The sequence below is a fragment of the Pseudorca crassidens genome, chromosome Y (genome assembly GCF_039906515.1).
Source record: "Pseudorca crassidens isolate mPseCra1 chromosome Y, mPseCra1.hap1, whole genome shotgun sequence".
Taxonomy (NCBI): Eukaryota; Metazoa; Chordata; class Mammalia; order Artiodactyla; family Delphinidae; genus Pseudorca; species Pseudorca crassidens.
Window position 1 is genome coordinate 2,035,335 of NC_090318.1, and position 17,113 is coordinate 2,052,447.

Genomic DNA, 17,113 nt, shown 5'->3' on the forward strand with positions numbered 1-17,113 from the left:
AACATTTGAAACGCTCCTCAATTAGGAGATCACAAGAGCTGACTTCAATCCGTATTTATGCCCTTTTATGGGGAGTGGGGGGGGTCTTTGCCTCCCGCGGAGTGGGTGCTTGATAAAGATTGATGGTCCGTGAGAACCAGGGGAAATCCCGCCAAGATAGAGCACTGATGGCTTGTGGGAAAATGCCCACTTTTGTGACAAGCTCAACACCACCCACCCTCCCAAAGGGACGGGGGAAACTCAGGTGTCCGGAGGACCTCCTGGTTCTGTCAATGGGATATTTAACAAGCAGTTTTGCGTTCTTTGAAAAACGTCATATCCTTTAAGGCAGGAATGCCCACATGCTCTTCATCCTTAACCATCAGGCTGAATGTAAGATGACTAGCAAGGACCTACCGTATAGCACAGGGCACTATATTCAGTATCTGGTAATAACCTATAGGAATGCCCTAGTAGGGAAAACTACGGGACTGGGGGACTAGAGGGGAACAAACAGACAATATGCGTTCATCGATTCCCCTTTCATGGTGTTTCCTGTGTGCGGAAATATTTTACATAAAGCCCATCCCTTTGAGGGAGGAAGGACTGTGCCCCTTTCAAAGGAGATAGCTGGGGGAGCCAGACCAACTCATCTACGGGGTTTGAACCCCACCCTTCCTTGCGGGGACAACGGTAGGGGTCATTCAGTGTCAATAGATAATTATGGTTTGTTTCTCAAAAGGTGTAAGAAGTGCGGTTTTTAAATCTCCCCGGCCTTTAACACAAATTCCAAATTTCCAAGTATAAAGCCAGACTTGGGTGCCCACTTGGGGCATCAGAAAACTCATGATGGCAAAGTGTCTCCTATGCTCTGCGTTGTCTAATATTTACTCTCTTTTTAAATCGGAGTATGGCTGGTTTACAATGCTGCGTTAGTTTCAAGTGTACCACAAAGTGCGTCAGTTATACTTCTGTAAATATCTATTCTTTTTCAGATTCTTTTCCATTATAGGTGGTCCCAGGATACTGAAAAGAGTTCCCTGTGCTCTACAGGAGGACCTTGTTGTTGATTTTAGGTCCAGTAATACGTATCTGTTCATCCCAAGCTCCTAATTTATCCCTCCCCCTCCCCTTTCCCCTCCGGTAACCCTGCGTCAGTGTTCTATGTCTGGGAGTGTGTTTACGGTATTTAGTCTTTAATCGCCCTCTGACCTTGTGCATCTCGCGCCTCCCAGGGTTTCGGCGGGGCGGGGCTGTGACACCCTGGCTGGGTTTCCTTCGAGCATGGGGAGGGTCCTGGCGGGATGACTGTGCGGTCATCACGTGTGTGAGGACCTAGCACAGCCTGCGGGGTGAGGCTGCCCCGCAGACTCCAGCTGTGATTCGGGGGCTGCCTCCCGGGACGCAGGCACCGTCGCAGCTCGGATTCCCTTTACCGCGATCTGATGGCGCCACCTACCGGCCCTGCAGGGCGCGCGCTGCCCGCCTGGTCTTTTCCAGGCGCAGCTGCTGTTGCCCGTGCGCCTGTCGGAAGCCTGGTGCCGCCCTGGGTCCACCTGCCCGGCCGCCCCTGGGGTGCTGTGCACGGTGTCACCTGCCGTCCGTCGGGTTTGGGAAGAGCTCAGAGCAGGGCACAAAGAGTGCCCATTTTGTTAGGGATTTCTGAGGTTGCTCACGCCATCTAAGCTTCTTTAATAATGGAAACTTTTTGGTGATGTGGTGCTGGGTTCTAGAGAGGAAACGGAGGGGTTGGGGAAAGGGGGAGGGAGAGAGAGGCTGAGGCCAATTGGCCATTTCCTGAGCCATGACTGATTTACAGTGTTATGTAAGTTTCAGGTGTACAACCTAGTGGTTCAATGTTTGTACAGGTTAATATACTCCGCTTCCCTTTATTATAAAATGTTGGCTACATTCCTCGTCTTGTACAATAGATCCTTGTAGCTTATTTAATACATAATAGTTTGTGCCTCTTAATCCCCTACGCCATCATGCCCCTCCCCCCTTCCCTCTCCCCACTGGGAACTATTAGTTTGTTCTCTATGTGAGTCCGCTTCTGTTTTGCACAGACGTTCATTTGGTTTATTTTTTTAGATTCCACACATAAGTGATATCATGCAGTACTTGTGTCTGACATCTCATTAAGCATAATATTCTCTTAAGTCTATCCATGTAGCTGCCAATGGCATTATTTCATTCTTTTTCATGGCCGAGTAATAGTCCATTGTATATATGGACCACATCTTCTTTATCCATTCCTTGGCTATTGTGAATAGTGCTGCTGTGAATACCGGGGTGCATGTATCTTTTCGAATTAGAGTTTTCATTTGTCTCTGGACATATGCCCAGGAGAGGAGGTGCTCGATCACGTGTGATGCACTCTTCTGCCCCCAGATGAGAAGAGCAGCGTCACTGGGGTGTTTTAAGCCATCCACCGTATCCAGTGAAATCACTATGGGAACACACGGGCTCCGTGAGGCCGCGGGCCGCATGCGCGAGGGTGCGCCGTCCACAGGGCACCCGGGTGGCGGCCGCGGGGCTCGCCATCGCAGCCCTTCCTCCCCGGAGAAACCTCAGTCACATCCGGGAACCCCGAGGAGCGCGGGGCTCAGGGGCTGCGAGTTTCCAGTGAAATCACTATGGGAACACAGAAGCCCTGGAATTTCAGTGGCTTAACACATTAAATGTTAAATGTTTATTTCTAGGAATTCCCTGGTGGTCCAGTGGTTAGGATTATGGCCTTTCACTGCTGCGGGCCCAGGTGTTTTTTTTGTTTGTTTTTTTGTGTTTTTTGGCTGCGTTCGGTCTTCGTTGCTGTAGGTGGGCTTTCTCTAGTTGCGGCGAGCGGGGGCTGCTCTTCGTTGCGGTGCGCTGGCGTCTCATTGTAGTGGCTTCTCTTTCTTGTTGCGGAGCACGGGCCCTAGAGCGTGCGGGCTTCAGTAGCTGTGGCACACAGGCTCAGTAGTTGTGGCTCGCGGACTCTAGAGCGCAGGCTCAGTAGTCGTGGCGCATGGGCTTAGCTGCTCCGCGGCATGTGGGATCTTCCCGGACCAGGGCTCAAACCCGTGACCCCTGCATTGGCAGGCGGATTCTTAACCACTGCACCACCAGGGAGGTCCTGCTCATTTATTTTTCAAGAAGTGTTTTCACGGGGGGAACATAAACTAATTGGTGGTGTTGGAAAGATCCTACATTGTGTGAGACTTCCAATTATGATGGTAAAGTGATGTTTAGAGTGTGCCCATGGTGGTGACAGCTGAAGTTAATTGATAAGGGACGTCATGATCATAAAAGCGGTATCTTGATGAATATTAAGATAACTCCAAGAGGTGGGTATTCCAAGAGCAACGTAAATCAACGTCTGAGTCATGGGAGGAAGGGCAGAGGAACCCCAGAACGGTTAAGTTCACGTGCTTTGTGGGCAGAACCCAAATGCCACCTTCAGGCTGGATGACCCTCGGCAGGTCCCAGCCTTGTATCTCAGCCCTTCAAATGGGGTGTCTTTAGTCCATTCGGGCTGCTATAGCAAAACTATCACAGACTGGGTGGTTTATAAATAATAGAAGTGTATTCCTCACAGTCCTGGAGGCTGGAGGTCTGAGATCCCGGCGAGGGCAGATTTAGCGTCTGGTGAGGACCCTCTTCCTGGTTCATCGATGGTGTCTTCTCGCTGTGTCTTCACCTGCTGGAAGGGTCGAGGGAGCTCTCTGGGGTTTCTTTTCTAAGGACACTAATCCCATTTAGGGGGGCTCCACCCTCATGACCTCATCACCCCCAAAGGCCCCACCTCCTGACACCATCACGTTGGGGGTTAGGGCTTCCATATATGAATTTGGGGGGGGACATAGACTTTCACTCTATATCATGGGGGTGAGGAACCAACTCTGCAGGGTTGTAGTGAAAATAAAATCAGATCATATAAAGGACTTAGTACCTGGTGCTTAAAAACCAGTCCATAAATATTAACTCTCATTACTTTTAAGACATGCCTGTTCATGTGGGAAATAACACTATAATAATAGGTTTAACATGCAAAGGAAAGGTGATTCTTTAATAGGTTGTGCTTCTCATAAATATGTTCCCAGGGACGGAAGATGTTCTGTTTCATATTAAAAATATAAAAAACCTCTTGACTTCTCATTAGCCTCTTAAAAATATTGCAGTGATGTCCATGGTATTAAAAATGTAGGGACTTCCCTGGTGGCGCAGTGGTTAAGAATCCGCCTGCCAAGGCAGGGGACACGGGTTCTAGCCCTGGTCCGGGAAGATCCCACATGCCATGGAGCAACTAAGTCCGTGCACCACAACTACTGAGCCCACGTGCCACAACTACTGAAGCCCACGCGCCTAGAGCCCGTGTTCCGCAACAAGAGAAGCCACCACCGTGAGAAGCCCGTGCACCGCAATGAAGAGTAGCCCCCGCTCGCCGCAACTAGAGAAAGCCCACGCGGAGCAACAAAGACCCAACGCAGCCAAAAATAAATAAATAAATTTATTCAAACAAAATGCAAACTTTTAAGAGATATTGTTTGTCGAGGAGCAGAGAGAGGGCAGTGGCTTAGCTGGCCTCTGGCCAGGATGGCTGGTGATTGATTGATTGAATTTTATTTTTTAATTATTCAAATCATACCTTAATTAAATGTTAAAATTCACATTCAGCATTGGCTTCAGGGTACTTGAGTGTTTCAGATGGTTTTCTCTCCCGGTGAAGAATGCAGTTACACGGGGCACCTCTCTCCCAGGGGTAGCTGGAAACAGAAGGAGACCTCACAGAACCTCCTTTTTCCGTGAGTCTAGAATTCAGTTTTGACGCTGACCCTTCAAGGTATGGAGAACATTGGGTGAAAGACCGCACACTCAGTTAAGTGGTTTTAAAATCTCATTCTAAGCAGCCCCTGTTGGCCCCAGGAACTCTTTTCTTCCCTCTGGTTCTGACTGTCTGGGACACTTTGCCTTGCAAGGCAGGCTCTGTGGAAGGGAGGGAAGTCCTTCCGCATTTGGGTTTTAGATCCTCCTTCTTTTTCTGATAGCCGTCTGCTGGGAACAGCTAGAGATCTGCTCCCAGAAAATTTGTGAATTAATCTCATCCATGTTATTTGTGGTGAGTAAATTAATAAATATGGTAGATAGAGATAAATACATGGATGGGTGGATGCCTGGATAACCTGGATGGATGGATGGAGGGAGGGATGGAGAGATAGATGATGGATGGATTAGAAATAGATGATAGACAGATGGATATAGATAGATGGTAGGTAGGTAGATATAGATGCATGCATGGGTGGAAGAATGGATGGATAGAGAGGTGGATGGATGGATGGGTAAATAGATGATTGATAGATTTATAGATAGATAGATACATGGAAGGAGGGACAGGCGGGCCGAGAGCTGAAGCAGTAGTCACCCCTGAAGACTCCTGACCCAAAGGCCAGCTGCCGCAGAACCAAGAGCCGGGCCCTGTCCTCAGGTGGTGAAGGCTCCCGGCACCCTCTAGAACTAAGTGGGCTGGTGCGTTGCGCTCAGAGAAGAATGGTCCATGACACTCATCATGAACCCCCTGAGTACCAGGCTTTGGACACAGGTTTTACTGAATCCTCCCCAGACCCAGGGAAGGGGCCACAACCATGTCCGTGTCAGATACGTCAACAGTCCAGGAGGTTAGGAGTCGTTCAGAATCATGGGATTGGGCTTCCCTGGTGGCGCAGTGTTTGAGAGTCCGCCTGCCGAGGCAGGGGACGCGGGTTCGTGCCCCGGTCCGGGAGGATCCCACATGCCACGGAGCGGCTGGGCCCGTGAGCCATGGCCGCTGAGCCTGCGCGTCCGGAGCCTGTTGCTCCGCAACGGGAGAGGCCGCAACAGGGAGAGGCCCGCGTACCGCAAAAAGAAAAAAAAAAAAAAAAGAATCATGGGATCAGTCTACATGGCCCACTGGGAGGGGCAGGCGGAGGTCGGATCATCCGTGTACCGGAAGATGCTGGGCGGACGAATCTGACCACAGAGAGAGACTGAGGAGGAGGGAGGACGCATCTACCCACGAGTTTGGTCAGACGGGGACTCTGACCTCTGTGTGCTTCTTTATCTATGTCTGCGTTCCTTATAAAATCCTTATTGTTCAAGATTGCATTGGCTTCTTTGCAAAAGACATGATGGTTACTAAAAATGGTACACCTAAATCCATCTTTATGACAGCTTTGACTGCAAGAAAATTGACCTCCAATAACATCAAAACCTTTACTATTAGAAATGCATGGAATAGCTTATACATTATTAAGCTTTTCCTTCTTTGGCCAACGCCTAAGAGATGAGTCAGATGTATTCTTGAGTGACTTCAAGCTCTAAATGCTGGCCTAGTTCCTGTTTTGTTTTGTTTTGTTTTCTGGGTGGAGACAACTTTCTGAAACATGTATAAAATTGTTTATCCTTCATGCATACTCCTTTCCATCTTGACAGAATTAAAACAAAAGACTTTTATAAATTGTTCTTTCCTTCCCCCCATCCTGTGCCAACAGAAAGCACAAGTGTGTTAGCCCATGTTTATTCACAAAGTTCTACTGCCAGATATTTCATATCCTTGGAATAGGGTTTAACACACACACACACACACACACACACACACACACACACACACACACAACTTGAGAGTAATGGAAATGGGATAACCCAGGTCTGGATTTGAACATACAGCTCACAAAGTGTCCATTTTTGGACACAAAATATAGTTTTGCTCTGTTTACCTGTTTAAGCATTTTTTGCACTTTGTAAAGGACACCCACTTCTTTTTGGAATGGGCAAGGCTACGAGAACTCTGATGTGGACCCCTTCGTTGTGACATAAAACCGCATTGAACGGCCGATTTAACATGAATCACGCTTCCTCCCAGCTGCTTCTGCAGCTGCTTTGAGTTTCCTGAGGCCAGAATGATGCTCACCAGAAGTGACAGCTGGTTCCCAAGGAAACCCCACCCCAGGGGCTGCATCCGGGGAACCTTCTGCTTCCCTAAGAAGCAAATGACACACGCAACTGGGAAGCAACAGGGGTGCTTGCAAGGCACCCCCGGGCTCTGCTGCTTCCATTAATCTTTCAAACCTGAGAGTGACTTTGCAGACTTACATCACCTTGGCCGTGGTGACTCCCAGCCCTGTCTGTGTGATCCAGGGACCTTAAAGAACACTAAAGCCGGGAGCCACTCCCCTGCCCTGAGATTCTGATGTCTTTGGGGTCTTGGGGGCATCAAATACCCAGGGCTGGGAGGTGTGAAACTTGGGAATGAAACTCTTTATTCAGTGTCCTAAGCAGACAGGCATTTGGGCTGAACGGCCATGCAGGAAAGTAAGGATTAAACATCCAGCAATCCCACTCCTGGGCATATATCTGGAGAAAACCATAATTTGAAAAGACACATGCACCCCAATGTTCATTGCAGCACTATTTACGATAGCCAAGACGTGGAAGCAACATAAGTGTCCATCAACAGATGAGTGTATAAAGAAGATGTGGTACATATACACAGTGGAATATTGCTCAGCCATAAAAAAGAATGAAATCATGCCATTTGAGGCAACACGGATGGACCTAGAGATGACCATACTGAGTGAAGTAAGTCAGACAGAGAAAGACAAATATCATATGATAGCACTTGTATGTGGAATCTAAAAAAAGCAATACAAATGAACTTGTTTACAAAACAGAAATAGAATGACAGACATAGAAAACAAACTTCTGGTTACCAAAGGGGCAACGTGGGGGGGAAGTGATAAATTAAGAGACTGGGATTAACAGATACACACTACTGTATATAAAATAGATAGGCAACAAGGACCTACTATAGAGCACAGGGAACTCAATATTCTGTAATAACCTATAATGGAAAAGAATTTGAAAAAGAATGGATATATATGTGTATGTATTGCCAAATCACTTTGCTGTACACTTGAAACGAACATAATATTGTAAATCAACTATATTCCAATAAAAATTTAGAGATAAACAAATCAATATTGGCTAAGAACAGGGTCCAAACAGCTCTTATGATTCAGCCCCTGCCTCTAGGTGCCTGGTCCGTGGGGCTCATGCCTTTGGGAGCGGATGACACCACGGCACGAGAGGGCAGATGCAGAAGGATGAAAGGGGGCAGTGAGGTGCCTTCACTTCCCGCCACTGTTGTCACAATTACCAACACTTAAAATAATGCAAACGTATTATCTGACGCTTCTGGAAGTCAGAAGTCCAGGATGGGCGTCGCTGGGTTACAATGGAGGTGTTGGCAATGTCACAAACGCTCTGGAATCGCTTCCAATGAATCCATTCCTTTTCTTGTCCAGTTTCCAGAGGCCACCTGCGTCCTTGGCTGGTGGCCCCTTTCTCCATCTTCAAAGACCATCTCTCGGACCTCTGCTTTCATCAGCACACTTTTTTCTGTGGTTAAATCTCCCTCTTATGAGGACCTTTGTGATTCCGTTGGGATTGTGTGGAAAATCCAGGACCATCTCCCCATCTCAATATCCTTCACTTAATCCCATCTGCAGAGTCACCCTTTTTCAGGGACGCTAACACCTTCACAGCCTCCAAGGATTAGGATATGAGCATCTTTGGGGACCACTCTCCAGCCCACCACGTGATGTCTGTACAATTCACGGGATCCAGGAGCCTGGAAAGGAGGGAGCGCTGGGTCGCTGTGGGGCTGGGTCCTTGAGAACCCAGTTGTTGGAGCAGGTGATCCAGGAAGGTGGTGACTCCTGAGGGCACCGGCTTAGCAGAATGAAGGGGTCCATGGATGGAGAGACACTGGGAGTCTCCAGCTGAGAGAGGGAGCCACCTACGTACAAAGGGAACCCTTTATATGTAGGTCCCTGTATGACACTAGGATTGTATCTAAGCAATTTACATGAATGGAGAAGTTCAACCTCAAGAAGGTGAGTGCAAGCGGTATCAGTGGTTTCCTTCAAGGGCAAATGTGAGTGTTGTGTGCGTGTGTGTTTTCCTCCATTTACCGTATTCTTTTGGTTTTCCTGGTTGTCTGTAATGCGCAGACTGCTTTCAAGATGGGAAAGTAAACGCGGCACTTTGATGCTCGGGGGAAGGATGTTAGCGATGGGACACCAGTAGAAGCAGCTTAAGAGCCCAGGCCAAGGGCAGCTGTGGGACAGGAGGGGGCTCTCGGGGAGCATGCTGGGATGGGGGGACCCCGTGAGCGTGGGAAGCAAGGATGGCCCTGGGGAAGAGTCAAAGGGACGTTTTCAGGATTGGGCTGCCCCCCCCGCCCCGCCCCCACCTCACTCTGCTCACTTTGCCCCACCCTAGCCCACACTTCCTCTTTTCTTTTCCCCGCTTAGCATCACCGGCAGCCTCTGCCCCGCCTGTCACGTGGGATGCCGCCACCCAACACTCCCTTCCGGCTCCCCTTGGAGTCACAAATCCTGCTTCTTCTCCAACAGTCAGCACAGAGATTGCTTCCCCTCTCGCGAACCCCTCTGATCCCCATCTGGGCTCCTGCCAGACCCCCTGGGGTCCCCTTTGGAAGCATGCAGAGCCCCAGACCCCTCATCATTGTTGTTCGCACAGAGGTGCTTCATACTCTGTTGAAGATTTGGTTCCCAGCCTCCTGCTCTATTGGATTCTAAGCACAAGGAAGGTGGACGTCTGGCTGATCTGGGCAGATCCTGGGCATCTGGTGGTTTTCTAAGCTGGACCATCCCCATGGGTGCGGGAAATGGAATATTGCCGGCCATATCAGTAAACAAAGGATGTCACAGTCATCAGTGATTGCAGCCAGGTGAGAGGGTGAGCCCTGAAGGAACTCAGGAAGGAAAGAATGCCTGCCATCTAGCAGCCCTCAGACGGCAGCCACTCCCCGCGGTGAGCCCTGAGGAAACTCAGGACGTGCAAACACGGGATCCTGGCCCCAGAGAGCTGAGGTGCCTATCAAAGGAATGCTTTCAGTGACCCCACGCTCTTGCACCTTCCCATACATAGAAAAGCGCTGAAGTCCTTAACTTGACATATTTGGTTTTCTTTCATTAACAGTAATCGTCTGACGTTCCGACTACCTGCCCTTTGTTACAAAACTCCTAGATATCCTAGACGCCCCCTCGCCTCCTAGGAGCAGTTCTCCCAGGGTCACTTGAGACGCTGCCCCCCAGGCTTGAAGTCTTAAAAATTCCCGCCGAATAAAACAGAACTCTCAACTTTTAGGTTGTGAAAATATTCTTTAGTCAACAGGTGCACCTGTGCCCTGGGCGGGGGCCAGTCCTTTTGCTTACTTCTTTCCTGTCACTGGACCGCCTCACCTTACTTTGCCCCCTGCCCCCGCCCCCGACCTTCACAGCTCATGCAGCCCCCAGGCTTCCTGGAAGCTCTCCCTGATGGCAGGAATGCATCGACGTGCCCCCTCCCTCCCATAAGTGCACAAATTCTGCAGCAGCTGCTACTCTGGGACTTTGTTGAGATTTCGCCTTTTTAGACATATCTAAGGATATAATGACAACGCACCTTCCTGCCAGCAGTCACAGGGAACAGCTCCAGACACCGTGAACGCGCCACACTTTCAAACCAACCTCTAATAGCTCTCCAGCTTAACACGGGCATCCAGCCTTCCCAGCATCTCCTCAGCTCTGTGCCCACCACCTCCCACCTCAACCCACCGTCTTGTCCCTCCTAATCCCCTGACGATCTTTGCAACGGCCATCATCAGATCCTAGGTCTTCGGCAAAACCAATAGCAGAGGAAAGACGTCCCTCTGGGTAACGGGGGCATCTTCCTCAAGTCTTGAACTGTTGACTTAATGTCCTCCCCACAGTAACATAAAGGTGTTATGTGAGTTTCCTATCTTTTCCTGTGACAAGTAGCCGCAAACTCCGTGGCTGAAAACCAAGCAGGTTCGTTCTTCTATACGTCTGGAGGTCAGAAGACTGCCCGGGTCTCACTGGGCTAAACTCCAGGTGTCAGTAGGGCTGGTGCCTTCTGGAGGCTCCAGGGGAGAATCCATTTCCTGGCCTTTTCTGGCTTGAAGAGGCACCTGATTCCTTGGCTGCGGGGCCTCTTCCTCCATCTTCAAAGCCAGCAATGCATCATCTTGAAATCTCTCTGACTCTGGCCCCCCTGCTTCCCTCGTTCACTTATAAGGATGCCTGTGATTCCACTGGGCCACCTGAGTCATCCAGGTACATCTCCCTGTCCCAGCGACCTTCATTCCATCTGGAATGTTAATTCAATTACCCATTGCCACATGATATAACATATCCAGAGGTTCCAGGGATTAGGATGTGGGCATAGCAACAGGTAGGGCTGTGGCTAGGGGGATGTCAACAGGAGTTGCCTAGGGATCCATGTGCTGGGCAGGAGGAATGGAGAGAGGGAGGGATGGATGGATGGGTGAATGGATGGATGGGTGAATGGATGGATGAGTATTTGAGTGGATGTATGTATGGGTGCTTGAGTAGATGGATGGGTGGATGGATGGATGGATGGATGGATGGATAGATGGGCAGATGGGTGTTTGAGTGGATGGTGGATGGTGTTTGAGTAGATGGATGAGTGGATGGATGGGTGGATGGATGGATGGATGGATGGGTGTTTGAGTGGATGGTGGATGGTGTTTGAGTAGATGGATGGGTGGATGGATGGATGGATGGATGGACAGATGGGTGTTTGAGTGGATGGTGGATGGACGAGTGGATGGATGGGTGGAGTTTGAATGGCTGGACGGGTGGATCAACAGATAGAGAGACAAAGGTAGCTTTATAACAGTGACAGCCAGAATTTCCCCCTTTGGGTCAGAAAGGGGGAATTACACCTCCAGGCCTGTGTCATTTTGTCAGCGTGGGGCCCTCTTCCCAGCCTCCCGGTGTCCAGAGAAAACCCGGTGCAGATGTAGAGTAACCCTGGGCGGTGAGCCCAGCTGTCTCCTCTGTGGGGTGATCTTCCCCAGATCCTTGAACTGTCCTCGGTCTCCCTCACCTCCTTTGTCAAGTGGAAGTCTCTGGGGTTCTCCTCCTCTGTGACATGTGGCTCTTCAGTATCCGGAGGAAGGGGGGGCAGCCTGAGCCTCTCTGGGAACCCCTTCCTGCCCACCACCTCCTATCTCTTTGGGCCACACTTGAAACTCTAGGATGGGCTGCTCGGGTTTCTCTTCCGGGGCTGTTTGTGGGAGTCCCCGCCCCACAGATGCCTTCCCTCACCCATTCCATCCTCTCCTTCCTGCCAGTGAGCCGCCCCTGCTGGCATCAGCCACTTCCTGACACAGGGACCCTTGTTCAGAGCTCGCTGACAAGGCGCCGCCGCCTGAGTGGGAACCCGGCGGGGCACAGCCCACTGCAGGACATTTTTGCAAAAGTCACTCAAATGCCTGGTCGTTTACATCCTGTCTGCAAACACATTTGAACATGCTTTCCTCCCCACTGGGCACATGACTCCTTGCCCTTTCACCGCCAAACCAAGGCGGGGTAGGGAGGGTTGTCTATACTGCCCACGGGGTGGCTGGAGACAGAGTCTCCGAGTGTTTGAAAGTGGGGTCAGAGTGTTTGGTTTCTCCTAGAAGCCAGGCACGTGGCACTCAGGGCCACACCAGCTGAGTTTGCGAGTGGCTGGCGGGGCAGCTGAGCGACAAACCAATGAAACGAGGCCCTGGGAGAGCTGGGGGGCTGGGATGCCATTTCCCTGCCCCAGTAAATTGCATTTTTTTGTCCTAGTTCTGGAGTCTTCCAGCTCTTTTTCCATCCCAAGTGGGCAATGGGATGTCTTTGCCTCTAGCCTGTCCCTGGGGTATCACCCCACCGTGCACTAAGAAAGACAGAACATGGACCAGGAGACCCAGCTTTTTCAGTCAGTGTGTGTATTCTTTTCCCCCATGGTGCGCACTAACTTATGGACACAGGCAACAGACCGCAACAGTATTCGAGCTGCCTGTGGATTTGTGACCAATCATAATCACAGGTATTTTCATATCACTGCAGTGGACTTTCAAATATCTTGAAGTATCCTTTATGCTCATCACCACAGCAAAATTATCATGGTTATCATACCTGTAGATGCTTTAATTTAATGGATCTCTAAGTGCATGACAGGGTTTACCTGACAGCAAATGAAACCATGATTTACCAGTTGCCCAGGTGAATTGAAGCATGTTTGACAGCTGGGAAAAATCATTCAGGATTTTTAGAAGTCCCCTATGTAGCTGGATTTTAGACTTGGGAGTCAATCTCGTAGGATTTGCTGCCCGATTTTAAGATGACACACATGTTTGAAGACCTTGACTGTAGCATAGGTTTGGAAATGCCACGTTGGTTTCTAACAGCAGATGGATCTCATGTTGGGGCAAAACTGTATAGCCTTGGTCGTATCTAGTGTACACTTGTGTGGGCACGTGTGAAAATTTGCAATTCTTTTCTATATTCATCTAAAGTGGAAGAGAACTGGAAATAGAGTGTGCTTCTTTTGCAATTCCCATACCTCTGCTTTATTCGTATATCAATTTCTAAGAGGAGCTAGTGGGCTGTTTTGCCCTTCAGAACAATACTCTTCCCTGACCCAAAATTTGAGCTGACCTAGAACCATCCCCACTGGACCCAACCGGGGACAAGCCAGCCTGAATTTTAGTGCTGTTTAAAATACATTAAAACCTCAATTGCTTTTTGAAGAGCTACCTTACCCTAGAACAAATGTGGAGATGTTCTCCTGTGGAAATTAGACATCTATCAGAGCAACCCAAGCTCTGCTTTACATAAGAGACCCACAATTATTTAGAAATGTCGATTCCTCGGGATTTGGAAATACAGTTCTAACCAGAAAACAGGAACTGCATGAACCCTTCCTCTAAACACTTTCAGTCGTCTTTCTGTTCAGAGTTGCATTTCCACCTTCTGTACAAATGCAGTGATGACGAGGAGGTCATGAATGCATGACTGAGGTCACTTCTGTGTGACCAGAAAGCTTCCGTGTTGTGAATGTGGGCATCTGTGATTCTCTCCAAAGGTTTCTCTTTAGTGTGGTGAATGTGTGATGGAGATGAAGATGTTCCGTATCCTGAGGATGGTCCATTTTCCTCCAGACCACAGTCAATCACTGTGGCTTCAAAGGCAGATGTTCAAGCTCAGTTTTGCCCACAGACAGAGGCTGGTCATCACCTGTTTAGCACCTGTTTAACGGTTGTGATCTCCCCAAGAGGACGGTGATGGTTGTTGTCATATTTTTTAAATTTATTTATTTTATTTATTTATTTTTGGCTGCATTGGGTCTTTGTTGCTGCGCGCGGGCTTTCTCTAGTTGCAGCGAGAGGGGGCTACGCTTCGTTGCGGTGCGTGGGCTACTCATTGCGGTGGCTTCTCTTGAGGTGGAGCACAGACTCTAGGTGCGCGGGCTTCAGTAGCTGTGACATGTGGGCTCTAGAGCGCAGGCTCAGTAGTTGTGGCGCACGGGCTTAGTTGCTCCATGGCATGTGGGATCTTCCCAGACCAGGGCTGGAACCCTTGCACTGGCAGGCAGACTCTTGACCACTGCGCCACCAGGGAAGCCTGTTGTTGTCATTTTAATCGTGCCTGAATTTTAGCTGACACCCTGGGGGTGGAAAGTTCTGTGGGTGATACCCATTTCTCAGCCAAGGTGAGAAGCAGGGGTCTTACCTCCTGTGTCAGGGGAAGAGGCATGGACACCTGCACAGAATCAGAGTGTGGAGTGATGGGAAGGCAATCAAGGGCGTCTACTATAAACGTTTATGATGAATCCCTTCCACCTATCGACATTGGTCGTGGTGCATAGCCCCAGAGGGAAGAATACCCTGGAACAAGCAAGCATTGAGGAGAGAGTGAGGCTCAGGGCCTGGGTCCACGCCACCCAGGAGGATTCCAAAAAGTCTCAGGAAGCTCATTTCTGTTTCCTCTTTGGAGAGCTAGCTTTGGCGACTCATTCATCCAATCAAACGTTGCACAGATAGCTACCGAGCTAACCTGTCTCAGAGAAGCAGCCCAGAGGTGGAGACACAGGAGAAAGGGATGGCTGGGGCACACAGGGAGGGCATAGGAGACAAATCAGTGACATCAGTGACATCAGACATCAGTGAGCATCACTTTAAGGGATGCGGTCAGCAAGAAAGGGGTGAATTCTCATTTCAGAACCTTGCTCTGGGAGCAAAGGATGGATTTAAGGAGGACCAGAACAGAATTGAAACGATGTGTCCTGAAGGCCGGGGGGTTGGATGATGGGCAGACGCGAGTGTGAAGGTGACGAGGAACCCAATGGTGACGAGTTCATGGAAGGCTATGCAAGATAACCAAGGGTCATCTTTGTCAACTCATTCATACATTCTTCTGGCAGATAAGCACCGAGCCTCACCGTGCCCCACCGAGCATGTGTGTGTGTGTGAGAGAGAAAGAGAGAGATTTAGGGTGATGTAGCGGGGAGGAGAGAGAGATGGCAGGGGGCATTTACTGAGGTGTGAGAAGAGGGAAAGAGTTCCTCCTTGGGACTTCCCTGGTGGTCCAGTGGTTAGGACTCCGAGCTTCCACTGCAGGGGGCACAGGTTCGATCCCTGGTCGGGGAACTAAGATCCCACATGCCTTGTGGTGCGACAAAAAAAAAAAAAAGAAAAGAAGATTTCCTCCTTGGAGGAAGGAAGAGGTTGCCTACATCTATTGCCTTCGTGTGAATTACAAGACTTGGAGTGTCATGTGGGATCTGGCTTGGATGGAGATGCCCACTGAGTACCATATGTGTGATGGCAGCCATGCCAGTCTCCACGAGACAAAGGTATTCTGGTCTCCTTGTACCTGGAGTCCTATGGAGGGCCAGGAAGGGGAAGAATAAAGCAATATTCTCTTCCTGCATCTTGAAAGAAAGCATCACGGGCACCATCTCTTCCATGCAAAGGAGAAGACACACTCCACTCGCCAGTGACGTGGTTGTCAACGCTCCAGTGCAGACGGTCCTAGACTGTGTCCAACTTTCTTCAGGTTTGAGATGAGTGTGTGAAGGTTCAGGTCTTCAGGTCTGAAGCACGTCTCATCTATTTGGGGAGCGTGCCCTTAGGAATAGGATGACTTATTCTTATGCGCTGGGCAGAGGGGTAAAGATGGGGGTGATGAAGAGAGACAGAATTGCCCAGCACTGGGGCAGTCTCCAGTGAGACACATGCTATTTTTTGCCTCTGGGTCTGTGCTGTGTTTTTAAAAATATCTGTGGCTGATAAAATAACAAAATACTCAAAATATAGGAAAAATAAAATCCCTAAGATACCATAAAATATCTTCAGTTTATAGAGATCACCATAATGTATCTTCAATTTGGAAAGGATTCAAATAGATACATATAGAAACTGCACGATAGAGTGAACTTTATTCTGATCAAAAAAAGAATAATTTTTTTTTTGTTCTTTGGACAAAAGACTCCTAAGAAGGAATAAGATTTGAAATATCAATGCTTACTATAAAGTTGCTTAAAGAAAAAAACTCAAAAAAAAAATCCATGGCAATGGTAAGAAGCTTTTAAAACCTCAATCTGCTCCCCGATCTAACATTTTTCAGTTCCTGCAAACAAAACCTGCACCGGGGCAGGAAATCTTACTAATCTTCAGCCCTTCATTCTTTGTGGTTAAAAAAAAGCCCGATTTAGAGCTGCACAAGATCTCCATGGAGAAGGTGAAAACAAAACAGCAGAAGCGAGAAGTGTCGGCGGGAAGCCTGAGCTGAGCCACGCGGAGACCCGGCGGCGGCCGGGGCGGGGCAGCGGGCAGGCATCTGGGTGCAGAGGGCCTCTGCTGCTTCGGTATAGCTTTCGCTTGCGTTCCGCTTGGTAGCGAAGCAAACCAACACGGCCGTGCAGAAGTACCTTCATTTGTCCTGACCCCAAGCGAAGGGTGCTCCTTCTAGACCAATGAATATCTTATTTTAACACCACGGTCGGAGGGAAAAAAACGGACCTGGGGTTTTCCCTGAGACACATTTTACTTAATTTATGATTTAAAAAAAATTTTTTTTTAATTTTTAATTTAACTCATTTTATATTGGAGTAGAGTTGATTTGCAATATTGTGTTAGTTTCAGGTGTGCAGCAAAGTGATTCAGTTGTACGTACACGTATATTCATTCCCTTTTAGGCCCGGTGTCACCCTGACCGGAGCACATTGGCTGCCAGACAGCCCAGCTCCAGAG